The sequence below is a fragment of the Pan paniscus genome, chromosome 17, assembly GCF_029289425.2.
Source record: "Pan paniscus chromosome 17, NHGRI_mPanPan1-v2.0_pri, whole genome shotgun sequence".
Taxonomy (NCBI): domain Eukaryota; kingdom Metazoa; phylum Chordata; class Mammalia; order Primates; family Hominidae; genus Pan; species Pan paniscus.
The window spans coordinates 91193970-91209481 of NC_073266.2; positions in this window are offsets into that span (position 1 = coordinate 91193970).

The window sequence follows — 15512 nt, forward strand, 5'->3', positions numbered from 1 at the left end:
TGTACCATAGATTCAAATTGATTAGTTAATACCCTGTCAAGGAAGTGAATTTAACAAATCAATAAATTATGAGTAGGATTAATTAAACTGGCATCGTAATTAAGGCACAATATGTTACAGAGGCTTATGAACGCTTGAGTTTCACAGCAGACCTGTCAGTGGGATCCCGAATCATTTATTTGCTTCTTGTTCTTTCTAGACACAAGAGTCTTTTGCTTTACCATATCTAGAAGGTAGATAATTCAGTTAAGGCTGATGAGGCATTAACTGTCATTTTCATTAAGACGTAACCAAATTTGGCTAATAAATCACTTTCAACATTATAATTTAAACAATGAGAACAAAAACCAATATCTGCTTATTAAGAAATATCTATATATATATATAATTCATTTGGTGATTTATGACTGAGTTCCTTACAGATGTTTACAAATTCATCCACTGTCCTTGAATCACAGAGTTTGCATTTGGCTTTCTCATTTAGCTGAAAGGGACTGAAAAGCTCAACTGGCATTTAAGGGCCTAGGTGGTCACATTTTTCAACAGATTTGTAGGACAGTAAGTTATTGTACTTAAGGTCAATAGGATTTTATGCTCATCTAGAGCACTGTGAAACTGGAGATTTCAAGCTACACTGTACAGGATAGAAGCAGCTTTGTTTGAGGAGGGATCACAAGCTGGTTTCCTATGGGGATGGAGCATTGGCTGGTTTTCCTTGGATCAGAGCTGCATTTGATGCAGCTGTAATGAAGAATACCTGACATCTCATTTAAAGTGATTGTATATCCATACTCTGATATATATGTGTGTGTGTGTGTGTATATATGTGTGTGTGTGTATATATATGTGTGTGTGTGTATATATATATAGTTTAAGTTCTAGGGTGCATGTGCGCAGCGTGCAGGTTTGTTACATAGGTATACATGTGCCGTGTTTGTTTGCTGCACCTATCAACTTATCATTTACATTAGGTATTTCTCCTAATGCTATCCCTCTCCCAGCCCCCAAACCCCCCCGACAAGCCCCGGTGTGTGATGTTCCCCACCCTGTGTCCAAGTATTCTCATTCTTCAACTCCCACTTACGAGTGAGAACATGTGGTGTTTGGTTTTCTGTCCTTATGATAGTTGGCTTAGAATGATGGTTTCCAGCTTCATCCATGTTCCTGCAAAGGACATGAACTCATCCTTTTTTAGGGCTGCATAGTATTCCATGGTGTATATGTGCCACATTTTCTTAATCCAGTCTATCATCGATGGGCATTTGGGTTGGTTCCAAGTCTTTGCTATTGTAATTAGTGCCACAGTAAACATACATGTGCATGTGTCTTTATAGCAGCATGATTTATGATCCTTTAGGTATATACCCAGTAATGGGATGGCTGGGTCAAATGGTATTTCCAGTTCTAGGTCCCTGAGGAATTGCCACACTGTCTTCCACAATGGTTCAACATAATTGACACTCCAACCAACAGTGTAAAAGTGTTCCTATTTCTCCACATCCTCTCCAGCATCTGTTGTTTCCTGACTTTTTAATGATCGCCATTCTAACTGGCATGAGATGGTATCTCATTGTGGTTTTGATTTACATTTCTCTGATGACCAGTGACGATGAGCATTTTTTCATGTGTCTGTCGGCTGCATAAATGTCTTCTTTTGAGAAGTGTCTGTTCATATTCTTTGTCCACTTTTTGATGGAGTTGTTTGTTTTTTTCTTGTAAATTTGTTTAAGTTCTTTGTAGATTCTTGATATTAGCCCTTTGTCAGATGGGTAGATTGCAAATATTTTTTCCCATTCTGTAGGTTGCCTATTCACTCCAATGATAGTTTCTTTTGCTATGCAGAAGCTGTTTAGTTTAATTAGATCCCTTTTGTCTATTTTGGCTTTTGTTGCCATTGCTTTTGGTGTTTTAGTCATGAAGCCTTTGCCCATGCCTATGTACTAAATGGTATTGCCTAGGTTTTCTTCTAGGGTTTTTATGGTGTTAGGTCTTACATTTTGCATGTCCTAGACATGATGAATCTATTTTATTTTTACAATTGCAATAACCATTCTTTCTATTTGCAATTTACTTTGTACAAGTAAAGGTTCCTTGAATTTGGGAAATTTAACTTTGTTAAAATGTTCTGATGAGTTCTTAAAGAATTATATAACTATTTTTGGAAATTAATTCAAAGAACATAGTGAATAATTAAGAATGTGGTTCAAGCCAGATGTGTGGCTCACATCTGTAATCCCAATGTTTTGGGAGGCCAAGGAAGGAGGATCATTTGAGGCCATGAGTTAGAGACCAAACTGGGCAAATAGCAAGACTCTCTCTCTACAAAAAATTCAAAAATAAATGTCAGTCTCAGCTACTCAGAGGGCTGAGGCAGAAGGATTGCTTGAGCCCAGGGGTTTCAGGGTGCAGTGAGCTGTGATCAGGCCACTACACTTCATCCTGGGCAACAGAGACAGACCCTGTCTCAAAATAAATAAATAAATAAATAAATAAATAAATAAATAAATAAATAAATAAAGTGGTCCATTCAACGTTCTAGAAATATCTCATAGATATAAGCAGAAAAATAGACTACCTCTGATATCAGAGATAAAAAATGATCAAAATAAATGTCACTTATACTTATTTGTGAGGAGGGAACTTCTATAATTTATTAAGAAACTAAATTACCTGAAAGAACTCCCTCAACAATGTTACTAAGACAGGCTGGTTAAAGAAAAACCTCACACACTGCCCAAAATAAGCCAAAAAATGATTCAGCAAGTTTAATGCCAAAGACTATAAATGATTTTACATAATTTAATGAAATTTAAATACAGTGAAAGGGTAAAGCTTTCTAACACAAATACCTATTTCAACATCTGAAGCTATTGAGTGAGAAAAAAAATGCAATGACCTTGCTTAGACGTTTATCTTCATAAGATTTTTCTGCTCATTTAATGGATGATTATTATGTATGTATACTGTTAAGACAAATTCAACTTAGGAAAGTATTTGGTATTTTAGCATTTTCCTCAGTGCATATAAAGAAAAACTTTGGATGTTAGACAAATCTCTGATTTTCCCTGTTTTGAATATTATACATGGTCTATTCTCATCTCTTTTTCTTTCTCAATTTCTGCATACATTAAGAAAATGAGGTAATCAATGAACTGTATTCCTGTAAAATAATGATAGAATAAAATATAAAATTCCTGATAAAATAATGGACAAATTGCAAGGACATGAACTTCTGCCACTAGCCAGCTCTGCCGCTGAACTGCCCTTTGAAAAGAAATCACGAAGAGAGAGAGATGGATGAGTTTTTCCATTATGGAACATAGAAAAATGTTATTTCAGTGTAGTAAAGACATATATTTTACTACCAATTAACTACAAAACAATCATGTTTTTATTGTTTAAAAACAATTTATTTACAGGTATGTAAATAAAAACAAGGTAAGAAAAAAGTCACCCATCATCCACCCTCCCAGAGAAAACCACTTCTGTATATAAAAATACAAAAATGCTGCCTGGGCTGTTTTATGTCTTATCTTTGTATTTAATAGTGTATTGTGAATATCCTGCCAAGTCAGAAAATGTATTTCTATCCCCACATTTTCATGGGCATATTGTACAACTGTGCCATGCTTCTTTAACCAGTCATCTGTTTGAGCATTTTCATTTTTGCCTAACATAAAAACATGGCAGTGCTCTCCTTGTAGCTGCTTTGTTGTATAAACATCTTCAATTATTTCCTTGGGATAGTTTCCTAAAAGCAGAATTGCTGAGTCAAGGGGTATAGGTGTTTGATAAATATTGACAAATTGCTTTCACAAAGTTTGTGCAAACTTAGATGCCCACTAGCAGTACAAAAGATTCCCATTTCCCCACATCGTTCTTGACATTATTATTGTATTCTTATTAATCTGCACCATTTTGTGGACAAAATGTATCTGTTACATTTAATTCTTATTTCTTAAAAGTAAGCTTGAACAATTGTATGTATGTATTAGGCATTTGTGTTTAAAAGAATCATGTAGCATATATTTGGATGACTGTCTTCTGAAAGATCATGCAGCATATGTTTGGATGGTTGTTTTTTAATTATGTAGCATATATTTGAAATGTCTGTGGAACACTAAAGATCTATTTTCCACCAAAGAATTAGACAATAAACAGGCTATAATTTTATTAGGTGACCAAATAATGCTAAAATATAAATATTTAATTTCGGCAGCAAAAACACAGACACAAACTATTCATGTTTAGCAGCTTGAAGTATTTGTTTATGAAGTAGAAAAATGTATGAGCAGGTGAGCAAAATGTAATTATTCTCCTTATTAAATGGATTTATAAATTGATTGATGAAGACAGATCCATCAAAGAGAATTGCTGAAAGGTTGGACTGTTCTGGTCTTGTAATATTACTATCTATCTTCTAGGGAAGTTTCATATTCTAGGAACCGTTTTTCAGGATTCTTCACCAATTGAAAACTGCCACATACAAAAAGTGGCAGGTTGAGATAAGGCAACTCAAGGCGGCACCTGGAGAACAGAGGCTGCTGAGGAAGTCATCGCATCATCAGCTACCAGAGCCTCCGAGAGAGCCCGGCCCTTCTCACCGGAGAGGGGATGGCAGGGCCTGCCTGGACCACCTCCTCCTCAGGGAAGGAGGATAGGAGGGGATGGAGAAAGGGAACGGTTGAGGAATTGTGACAAAAAGAGTAGAACCAATAACATGAAACTGTCTCAATGAAACACACAGGGGCTAAAGCCCCATTGTTATGTCTTTAAAGTTTATTTAATTAACATGAATTTTGTCCTGTATAATTTTTATAGAAAATATTCAACAAGGAAAAAATAAACACCTTTTTTCTAAGTATCACATAGCAGATCTTTGTATTAAGTGAAAGTATAGGAACAAAAATGTGAAGGTAGAATGTCAAAGGAAAATAAATGGATGCCTTGGAAGAAAATCCTGTTACACAATCCCACAAGGCAATGACAGAAGGCCCGGGCTGGCTTTGCGCGTTTGTTTGTTTGCCTTGGCTAACACTGCCAGTACACCAGGAATTCAGGGGGGTTTGGATCACTCTGTGGATTCCACCAGGGTACCCGGAGAGAGGATTTCTCAGATCTAGAAGTTTTAAAAACAAAAGCTGGAGTAAAGCTCAATCAGATTATTTGATGGCCTGGAAATTTGTGGACCTTTATAAAGAACATGAGCCTGCAGTTTTATGACACGTTCAGAATACTTTCACATATGTGAATTGTCAGTGAGGCATTTGATCATCACTTCACAGTTGGAGAAACTGAGGCACGGCATTGCCAGATGATTTAGCAGAGCTGTGATTTTAATGACAGAGCTGGGACTCAAATTCAGATATGATGATGCCCCCAATGCAGTTTTATTTTCATTACAACTTAATCAATCCACATTCAATTAGAAATAGCGTGTAGTAAATTTCAATTTTGTTTTTTTTCTTACTGTCTTTTCTTCCATCCTCAACCACTTTGGAAGACTATCAGTGTGCACGTTTTTTGAACATCTTGATTTTCCGACTGGTTAACTGGCAGGAGTTTGCTTTTATCCACCCTCAATTATTTGGAAGCAAAGAAATGGATTTTGACCTTCAGGAATTTTCTAAGATGCCATGTACAAAAGCCCCAGGCTGGCACATTTTTTTTTTTGTCATTCTCCTCAGAGGTAGAGGTGAAATTAATGTAGCTCCTGGCTATATTAGGTGACTAATGGAAGAAATCAATTCAGAAAATAAGATGTGTCTTATTTGTGAATGCCAAAGATAAGAACATAGTCCTTTATGATTAATGTTAGCTAGGTGCAATGCATCATTTCCTGAATGACATAAATCACATTTAATTGAAATAAAATGGAATCTCTATCATCCCAGTAAAGCATAAAGATATCAATATGTTCCTGTTTTAACAGAAAAAAATCAATTTCCACTTGTATAGATATTTCCCACTTATAGTAATAATTACTATATATGAATGAATCTGGGGAGACTCTTTTTAACTAATAAGACAATGTGATGATGTGATGAAGAAAGGAGCTAGAGAAGTATGTGGGGAGATCTCTGGAGGGCCTTCCCTGTGTGAGGGAAAAAGCATGGGTTCAGTTTCCAGACGCTGAGAGGGAGATGCTTCTAAGGGCGTCATTAGACATGCATTGGAAATACCGACCCAGAGCTCAGAATCAAAATCTCAGCAGGAGACACAAAGTCGCAACACTCTGGGTATTAGTCATTGTGGTTACAGGTGTGTATGGGTTTGCTTAGGAAAAGAGTCACATAAGAAAAGGTGGCTTGGAACCGAAACTGGAACAGCAATGTTCAAAGAACTGACTGAGAAGGACAGTCTACCATAAGACACATGCACACCTATGTTTATTGCAGCACTATTTACAAGAGCAAAGACTTGGAACCAACCCAAATGCCCATCAATGATAGACTGGATAAAGAAAATGTGGCACATAACACCATGGAATACTGTGCAGCCATAAAAAAGAAGGAATTCATGCCCTTTGCAAGGACATGGATGAAGCTGGAACCCATCATTCTCAGCAAACTAACACAGGAACAGAAAACCAAACACTGCATGTTCTCACTCATAAGTGGGAGCTGAACAACGAGAACACATGGACACAGGGAGGGAAAAATCACACGCCAGGGCCTGTTGGGCAGTGAAAGGCAAAGGGAGGGAGAGCATTAGGACAAATACCTAATGCATGCGAGGTTTAAAACCTAAATGACGGGTTGATAGGTACAGCAAACTACCATGGCACATGTTTACCTGTGTAACAAACCTGCATGTTCTGCATATGTTTCTGAGAACTTAAAGTAAAATAAAAAATAAAAATAAAAAAAATAAAAGTGAGGGCCGGGCGCGGTCGCTCATGCCTGTAATCCCAGCACGTTGGGAGGCCGAGGTGGGCGGATCACGAGGTCAGGAGATCCAGACCATCCTGGCTAACACGGTGAAACCCCGTCTCTACTAAAAATACAAAAAAATTAGCTGGGCGTGGTGGCGGGCACCTGTAGTCCCAGCTACTGGGGAGGCTGAGGCGGGAGAATGGCATGAACCCAGGAGGCAGAGCTTGCAGTGAGCTGAGATCGAGTCACTGCACTCCAGCCTGGGCCACAGAGCAAGACTCCGTCTCAAAAAAATAAATAAATAAATAAAAGCGAGACATTAATAACTCTCCCTGGACATTATAAAGATCACACTATCTAGTTTTATCTAATCAGAGTCAAACCTGATGTCAATGGAGAATGCGGAATGCCCAGCTGAGAGAGAGAGGAAGAGAGAGAGAGAGAGAGAGAGAGAGAGAGAGAGAGAGAGAGGTGGAGGAGAAGGGGAGGCAGAGGGAATACAGTGTCAAAAGGAGGAGAGCGTTCAACTGTGCTGAAGATGATGAAAAAGCCAAGTCAGAAAGTCACCCACTGACTTTGTGGAACCAGGTGTTATTTGGGCCCATGGAAGCAGCAGATTCAGTTGAGTAGAGGTGCAGAACCAGAGGAGATGGAAGTGAAGACCACGAACTGTTACATAAGAGTATTTCTTTAAAAAGGTTGGACTCTGATTAGATGAAACTAGATAGTGTGATCCTTATAATGTCCCAAGAGAATTATTCTTGTTTCATTTCATTTTTAACATAGGAGAAACTAAACCACATTTCTATAGGGATGGGAAGACTAAGTAGGGAGAGAAAAGCTGGAAATAGAAAGTAAAAATAATCAGTAGAGTAAGTTTATTAAGAAAGCATGAATAGAGTTATTCCTAGAGGAGGTATCTGTTTCCATTGTTTACCAACAGAAGCAGCACAATAGATGGGGAGAAGATGGGCGCCAAATATTTAGATTTATTTATACATGCAGGAAATTTGACAGAACTTCTATCTAATAAGTTCCTTTTTCATGTTAAGTAACAAGATCAGTGATCTACTGAGATTCAAGGTGGAGGAGGGAAGGTTAGAGGTTAGAAAGTTTTTAACAGTTGAAATGACTATTTCAGAGAGTGAGAGAGCAAACCAACCAGAGAAAGCTAGACAAGCCAGGCAGTTTTGAGGGCGTCTGTCCTTTTTAGTGCCTATGAATTATACAGGTGTCAATTTGCCAGGTGGTGTAAATATAAACCCAATGTTCCCTATAAGAAAAATTTTAATTACTAAGGGAAGCAGAAGTTGGCAAAAGTTCATGACCTGGGGCTGAAGAAGGAATTTTGGAATCTGATAAAGTTGGCTAAAAGAAAAAAAAATCTGACAAATTGAAATAAGTTCAAAGTTAAATCATTTTTGCGTTACTGACAAAACAACATGAATGAAAATAAAGGCCAGTTCTCAAGTTGTAAGAAAATCCAGAAACAAAAGGAAATAGCAGTTCCTAACACCATACTGGTGCTGAGGACCAAAATCCAATTTACCGCATGGTGGAAGAGCTTGTGTTTAACAGATATAAACGGACATTTATATAGCCAGATGAAAGTATAAGCACCGTCCTCCTCCACTTGACATTAACCTGGACTCTTCCAACCACTTGCTTTCTCTATCCATGCCCTTTAAGATCTCTGGCTGGGCAGGAATGGGAGGCTCTATATAGAATTCTGCCACCTAACAAATTATACCCCCACCTACTCTGCCCCTTCCTCAGATACTTTGAGCTCATTCAAACATCGTATCATTTTGTCCTTGAATATTACTGTTGTATCTTCAAAAAATAAGGACTCAAATAAACAAGCAAAATATTATTATCCTTCCAAAATTAATATTAACTCATTCCATAATCCTGCTAAATATCCAGGCAGTATATAAATTTTTCCAAGTGGAAAAATTAATTTTATATTGTTCGCTTGGGTCAACATCCAAATAAAGATAATTATCTGATGTCTTTTTTCAAACCATAGTAACACCTCTTTTTTTCTGTTTTACTTCGTTTTGTTTTGCAATTGCTCACAATTTATGTGTTGAAGAAACCAGATTGTTCTGTAGAATTTCCATCAGCCTGGACTCTACTCATTGCATCACTGTGGTGTTACCTAAAACATTTCCCTTCTTTCTGTATTTCCAGTAAATTGGTAGATTGGAACAAACACTTGGTCAGATTCAGGTTGGAATCTTTGGCAATGATACTTCATAGATAGCATAGTGTACATCCACTGGGTACACAAAATGTTTAGTTGTTTTCCTTTTCATGAAGTTAGGTGGTATTGACAATCTTTGTGTGGATTTATTAATTTCATTAGTGGACGGCAAATAAGTGATATTCCAATTTCTTCTTCATTTTTATGTAGAATAATCCCATACAGAGAAATCCCTGCTCATGAACCATTTAATTGCACTGTTACAATTTACATCGAAAAAAGTGATGTGCTTTAATCAACTACAATCATAATCCTTACCGACGGTCCATTGACATGACCTTGGCGGTCCTGACCCTGGTAGCCATTGATAGCTCTGATTCCTGGAACAATAACCTGTTCCAGGCTCATTCTGTACATTTTCTCCCAAGTCCTGGAATTTATAATTTTTTAAAGAACTCCTGGTCCCTTTATGTGGGAAATATTTAAAGACTACAATCTGGACACTGGGAGTTTATAAATTTTTGACCAATGTGCCTGTTTAATTGATGTTTTTCTAAAGATTTTAACCACCTTTGATTTTTTTTCCTTCTTTTTGCCCTTCATTGTGACAGTATGACAGCTCTTCCAAAAGTGCACAGATATTTTCTTTCACTTGGGAACCAGTGATGCAGTCAGTCTGACCCACTGAGAAGGTTCAAGGAAGCTGTCACACGGCACCAAAGCACTATTGCAACTTTTAGAATAAAATTCCTCAGCTGTGTCTCTGAAGTAGCGCTGTCCTCTTCAGTCGTCCTGTGCCTGTTGGGTGAGGGTTAGGAGTAATAATTGGCAGTGACTGCTGCTCTGCTCATGCCCTCGGTCACCTTTTCATACAACTGTAGGCTACTCTAAACTGCCAGGAGGTGCTGGGTGGGTGGGAGGCTAGCAAGCCCTCCCTGGGACTCTACTTCCCAACTCCCTCCGCAGTCCTGAGCCCAATTGGCAGAGAGGTAACCAGGCATCATCACATCAGCCTAATCAAGAGTTTTAAACATACTTAAAAGGGTTTGACTTCCAGATTCTTGGGCAAGATTTCATCAGTAGTAACAGAGCCATTCTGGCTTGAGTGAAACTCTAGCCATGTCACAACAATTAATCTTTATGGTTCAGAGGACAAGAAAACTTTTACTCTCCTGAAGGTTTGCAGAAGAAAGACAACGCATGGGTTGAAGATACTAATAATCCTTTAAAAGTAGCTACAATGAATACCTCACCCCTGTTATCCCTTCCAGAAATAAAAAACTGAAATAAAATGACTGAAATTTGTTTATTTAAAAAGAAAACTCCCTCATTTCAGTCATTTATTTCTGGGAGTTTCTTTCATGCTTCTTTTGATAATTCAGTGTATTTCTTGACAGTAGATTAATATATAAGTTTGTTTGAGAGACGTTTGTATAAAAGAGTGATTGAGCCATAAAAATCATTTAATTATTTTAATATAAAGTTAAAAGTTTAAATTGGAAGACATAGCCTACATTTATCTGCCCTCACCAAGAGCTTATTTCTCAGCCATTAGAACCCATATCTCGAGTGAAACTGTGTTTCTTGTTACCTCTGGCGGATGAATGCCCATTCCATTGGATACTCCTTAGTTCTTATTCTCCTCACCTGTCCATGACTGATGAGACTTAACCCTTCATCCTTTCTTGAGTCTCTTTTAGAATTAGCAACACCACAGTTTTCTGAGTCTTTCTACATCATCTACATAATAATCTTCTTCCTTGCATATATATCCCATTTCTACCCCTCAAGTCTCAGTGTTCACCCATGTCTTCATCTTTGGTCTTTCTTTTCTTCTGTATCTCAAAGATAATGAGTCACCTTTGACTATACAGGCCTGTCTTCTCTGTTCCCTGTAGCACTAAATGACTGGGCACCATACCTGGCTGTTCACCCAGAAAGTGGCAGTCTCCTGGTTTCCCTCCTCTTCCTGAAACTCCTTTTAACTCCTCTTTTTATATTTATCCCCACTGCCACTGGGAAAAATCGTGTTTTTCCCACCGTGTCTGGCTTTACTGCAACAGCTTCCTTACGAGTTCCTCAGCCTCTCACCCTGCCAAACTCCTAATCAAGGCCATCCAATAATAGCCACTATCATGCCTGGCTCTTTAAGTTTTCATTAAGTGAAATTAAAATTTCAGCTCCTAAGCCACATGAACCACACTTCAAGTGCCCAGTAGCCACACGTGGCAAATGGCTACTGCATTGGACACTGCACATTTATGACATTTTCATCATCACAGAAATTTCTATTAGGTAGCACTGTTTCAATTACTTATAAAATTTTAATTTATGCTCCACGGCTAACTAAATAAAATTTCCTCCCTCATTATCTAACACCTAGAGATCTCTCAAAGCCATTTCAGCCTGCAGAAAGCCTTCCCTGCCCCTGGGAGGACACACATGGGCTTCTCTTTATCATGGGCCTAATTAAAAGTGCAACAAACATTTGTCTATTTCTTCCACAAGGGCGTAACCTTGAGGACAAGAATTAAGCTGGTATCTCCAGGTGGTGGTACATGCATCTAATCTTCTATTCATGAATTCCACAAACATTTATTGAGCATTCCTAAGTACCATACAGCGCTAGGTATACAATAAGTTAAAACTCTCAAGTGTTTACATGCTACTTCATGTCCCATAAGTGTTTGTTGACTCCCTAAGTAAACCTTGAATATGATTCTAGAGGGTCAACATCATGTAAATCAACTGACATATTTGCCGAAGTAATATGTTTGGCAGTCCTGTCATAAATAGACTGTTAGATTATACTAACCATAAGTTTACCAGATAGAGATTTCTTTGCTTTCATTTTCTGAAAGAGCAGATTTTGAGGGGAATGCTCATTCAGTTGACTATAATCTTCAGGAATGGAAAGTCTATCTTTCTTTGGCCCAAAATTGTATCCCACACCTAGCAAAGTACCGAGAAGGTAATAGGTCTTCAATAAACCAAGCTGAGTAAATGTTCAATGCACACAGTTAACAGTTCTGTTTCCTGAGTTCTTTAATCATAAATCAAAAATATCCCTGAAAAGTTTTTCTCCTGATGGAAGCCAGATATCCTAAAAGTTTTGTTTTTGAAATTAAAAGCATTTATTTGATATTTGAAAAAGACAAAACTTTGGGGAAAATTTGAAAGAAAAATTGTATGTGAACAAAGTAAAAATAAAATGCACTTTTGTTAAATTTATTAGAATCCCTGTGTGGGAAAAAATGCCAATTACATTATCTATTTTATTAAAATTGGATCGTTTTCACTATAATATTCTTCTTTTGTTATGTATCCTTGGAGAAAAGAACAAACTATAATAGTATCAATAGTTGAATAGTGATAAGGAAGAGACATAAAGCAGGCCGAATTGCATGATGCCTCCCTGTAGACTCATTTGAGGGACATGCAGAGAGTGGTACCATCAATTTAAAAGATTTCAAGGGATGAAAATTTGATAGAAGATTATTGAAAAAGTGTCCCATATCATTGCTTTAAGTATTAATTCTCATAAAAGAGTTGAAAGCATGTGCTTTAAACTGAAAAGCTTCATTGGTCATAACTGACAACATAAAACTGAATACATTGTTTAAATGATAAATCCAGTCCACTGAGACATCCAAAACTCAATTTTTCCAGTGGAACTTACAAACTTCAAATGATTTTTTTTTTACTTAATTTAAAATAATCTAAAAATAAATTTTTCTTCCATTTGATTGAAATAGCGAATCATTAAATTTTATATCATAGTGTTACATCTTATTAATCATAAACAAAGATTTATGACATTATCAACGTCATTAATATGACAAGTTCTAAATGTTACTGGAATATGATAGGCTCTTAAGTTATTTAAGCATCTTTATGTTGTCTATAGAATCTCAACTTTTCTTTGTATTTTTCTGTGCTTTGTTGGTTTCAAATGATTCCACTCTTATTTACTGTCTACTATTTCTTCAATATTTAGACCAAACACTATTTCTTTGGCAAACTTTCACAATGTTTTGAAATTTATAAACTAGGGGAGCCAACAAGAATGTGAGAAATTTATTGTTACTTGGCCTGTGTCCAAACCTCTTTACTACTGCATTCTGTTCAAGTATGGCAGACTATGTTAGCAAATAATGAATTCAGAAAAAAACTGCATGGACCATATAGTTTCAATTGATTTAGTTCCAAAATAATGCCTTAAAATTGTTATTAAAATCAAAAGTATATGACAGAATATAAGCAAATTAATTTTTTCTTTTTTAATTAAATAAAAGGAAAACAATCTGTTAAAATATTCAGTTGTACATATGGTTACCAAAATCTATGATCAAGTTGCTTTTTGTCAAATATACACACAGATATAGATACAGGTACAGGTAAATGCGTGTGCACACACACACACACACACACACACACACACTATTAGGAACATGAAAATATATCTGTCTCTGCTTCCCAAACTAGGCTTCCCATAATCTTGGGATCTACAATGCTGCATCATTCCATGTTATATAAATCAGTGTACTATTTATGTCAATGCAAATATACCACAGAGTAGAATGTAATATTTTCCCATACGCCCTTGCACTTAGCAATTACCTGACAAATATTCAAGAGTTATCAATTAGTCAAATAATTCAATTTAAGGGAAAATATTTGGAGCTGGCTACTATTTATGTCAATGCAAATACACCACAGAGTAGAATGTAATCTTTTCCCATACTCCCTTGCACTTAGCAATTACCTGACAAATATTCAAGAGTTACCAATTAGTTGAATAATTCAATTTAAGGTAAAATATTTGGAGCTGGCTATAAGCCAGGTTATAGCTTAGATATGAAAGCACTAAGTCACATCTGCCTTTGATCTTTGACAAACCTGAGAAAAACAAGCAATGGGGAAAGGATTCCCTGTTTAATAAATGGTGCTGGGAAAACTGGCTAGCCATATGTAGAAAGCTGAAACTGGATCCCTTCCTTACACCTTATACAAAAATCAATTCAAGATGGATTAAAGATTTAAACATTAGACCTAAAACCATAAAAACCCTAGAAGAAAACCTAGGCATTACCATTCAGGACATAGGTGTGGGCAAGGACTTCATGTCCAAAACACCAAAAGCAATGGCAACAAAAGCCAAAATTGACAAATGGGATCTAATTAAACTAAAGAGCTTCTGCACAGCAAAAGAAACTACCATCAGAGTGAACAGGCAACCTACAACATGGGAGAAAATTTTCGCAACCTACTCATCTGACAAAGGGCTAATATCCAGAATCTACAATGAACTCAAACAAATTTACAAGAAAAAAACAAACAACCCCATCAAAAAGTGGGCGAGGGACATGAACAGACACTTCTCAAAAGAAGACATTTATGCAGCCAAAAAACACATGAAAAAATGCTCATCATCACTGGCCATCAGAGAAATGCAAATCAAAACCACTATGAGATATCATCTCACACCAGTTAGAATGGCAATCATTAAAAAGTCAGGAAACAACAGGTGCTGGAGAGGATGTGGAGAAATAGGAACACTTTTACACTGTTGGTGGGACTGTAAACTAGTTCAACCATTGTGGAAGTCAGTGTGGCGATTCCTCAGGGATCTAGAACTAGAAATACCATTTGACCCAGCCATCCCATTACTGGGTATATACCCAAATGACTATAAATCATGCTGCTATAAAGACACATGCACACGTATGTTTATTGCGGCATTATTCACAATAGCAAAGTCTTGGAACCAACCCAAATGTCCAACAATGATAGACTGGATTAAGAAAATGTGGCACATATACACCATGGAATACTATGCAGCCATAAAAAATGATGAGTTCATGTCCTTTGTAGGGACATGGATGAAACTGGAAACCATCATTCTCAGTAAACTATCGCAAGAACAAAAAACCAAACACTGCATATTCTCACTCATAGGTGGGAATTGAACAATGAGATCACATGGACACAGGAAGGGGAATATCACACTCTGGGGACTGTGGTGGGGAGGGGGGAGGGGGGAGGGATAGCATTGGGAGATATACCTAATGCTAGATGACGAGTTAGTGGGTGCAGCGCACCAGCATGGCACATGTATACATATGTAACTAACCTGCACAATGTGCACATGTACCCTAAAACTTAAAGTATAATAAAAAAATAATAAAAAATAAAAAATAAAAATATTTTAAGAGAGTTTAAGAGACATCATGGTGTTTGACTCATTCTATGTGACTATTTCACCTTCATTTACTGAGCAACATTTTCCCAAAAAACAATTCTCTCCAAATTACATATACCGGTCTCACTTTCAAAGGTTTATGCTGTGAAAGAATACGTTACAAATCTAGAATCACAATAAAGAGCTCACATACACCATAAAAATTACAACTGGAAATATTGGTATATCA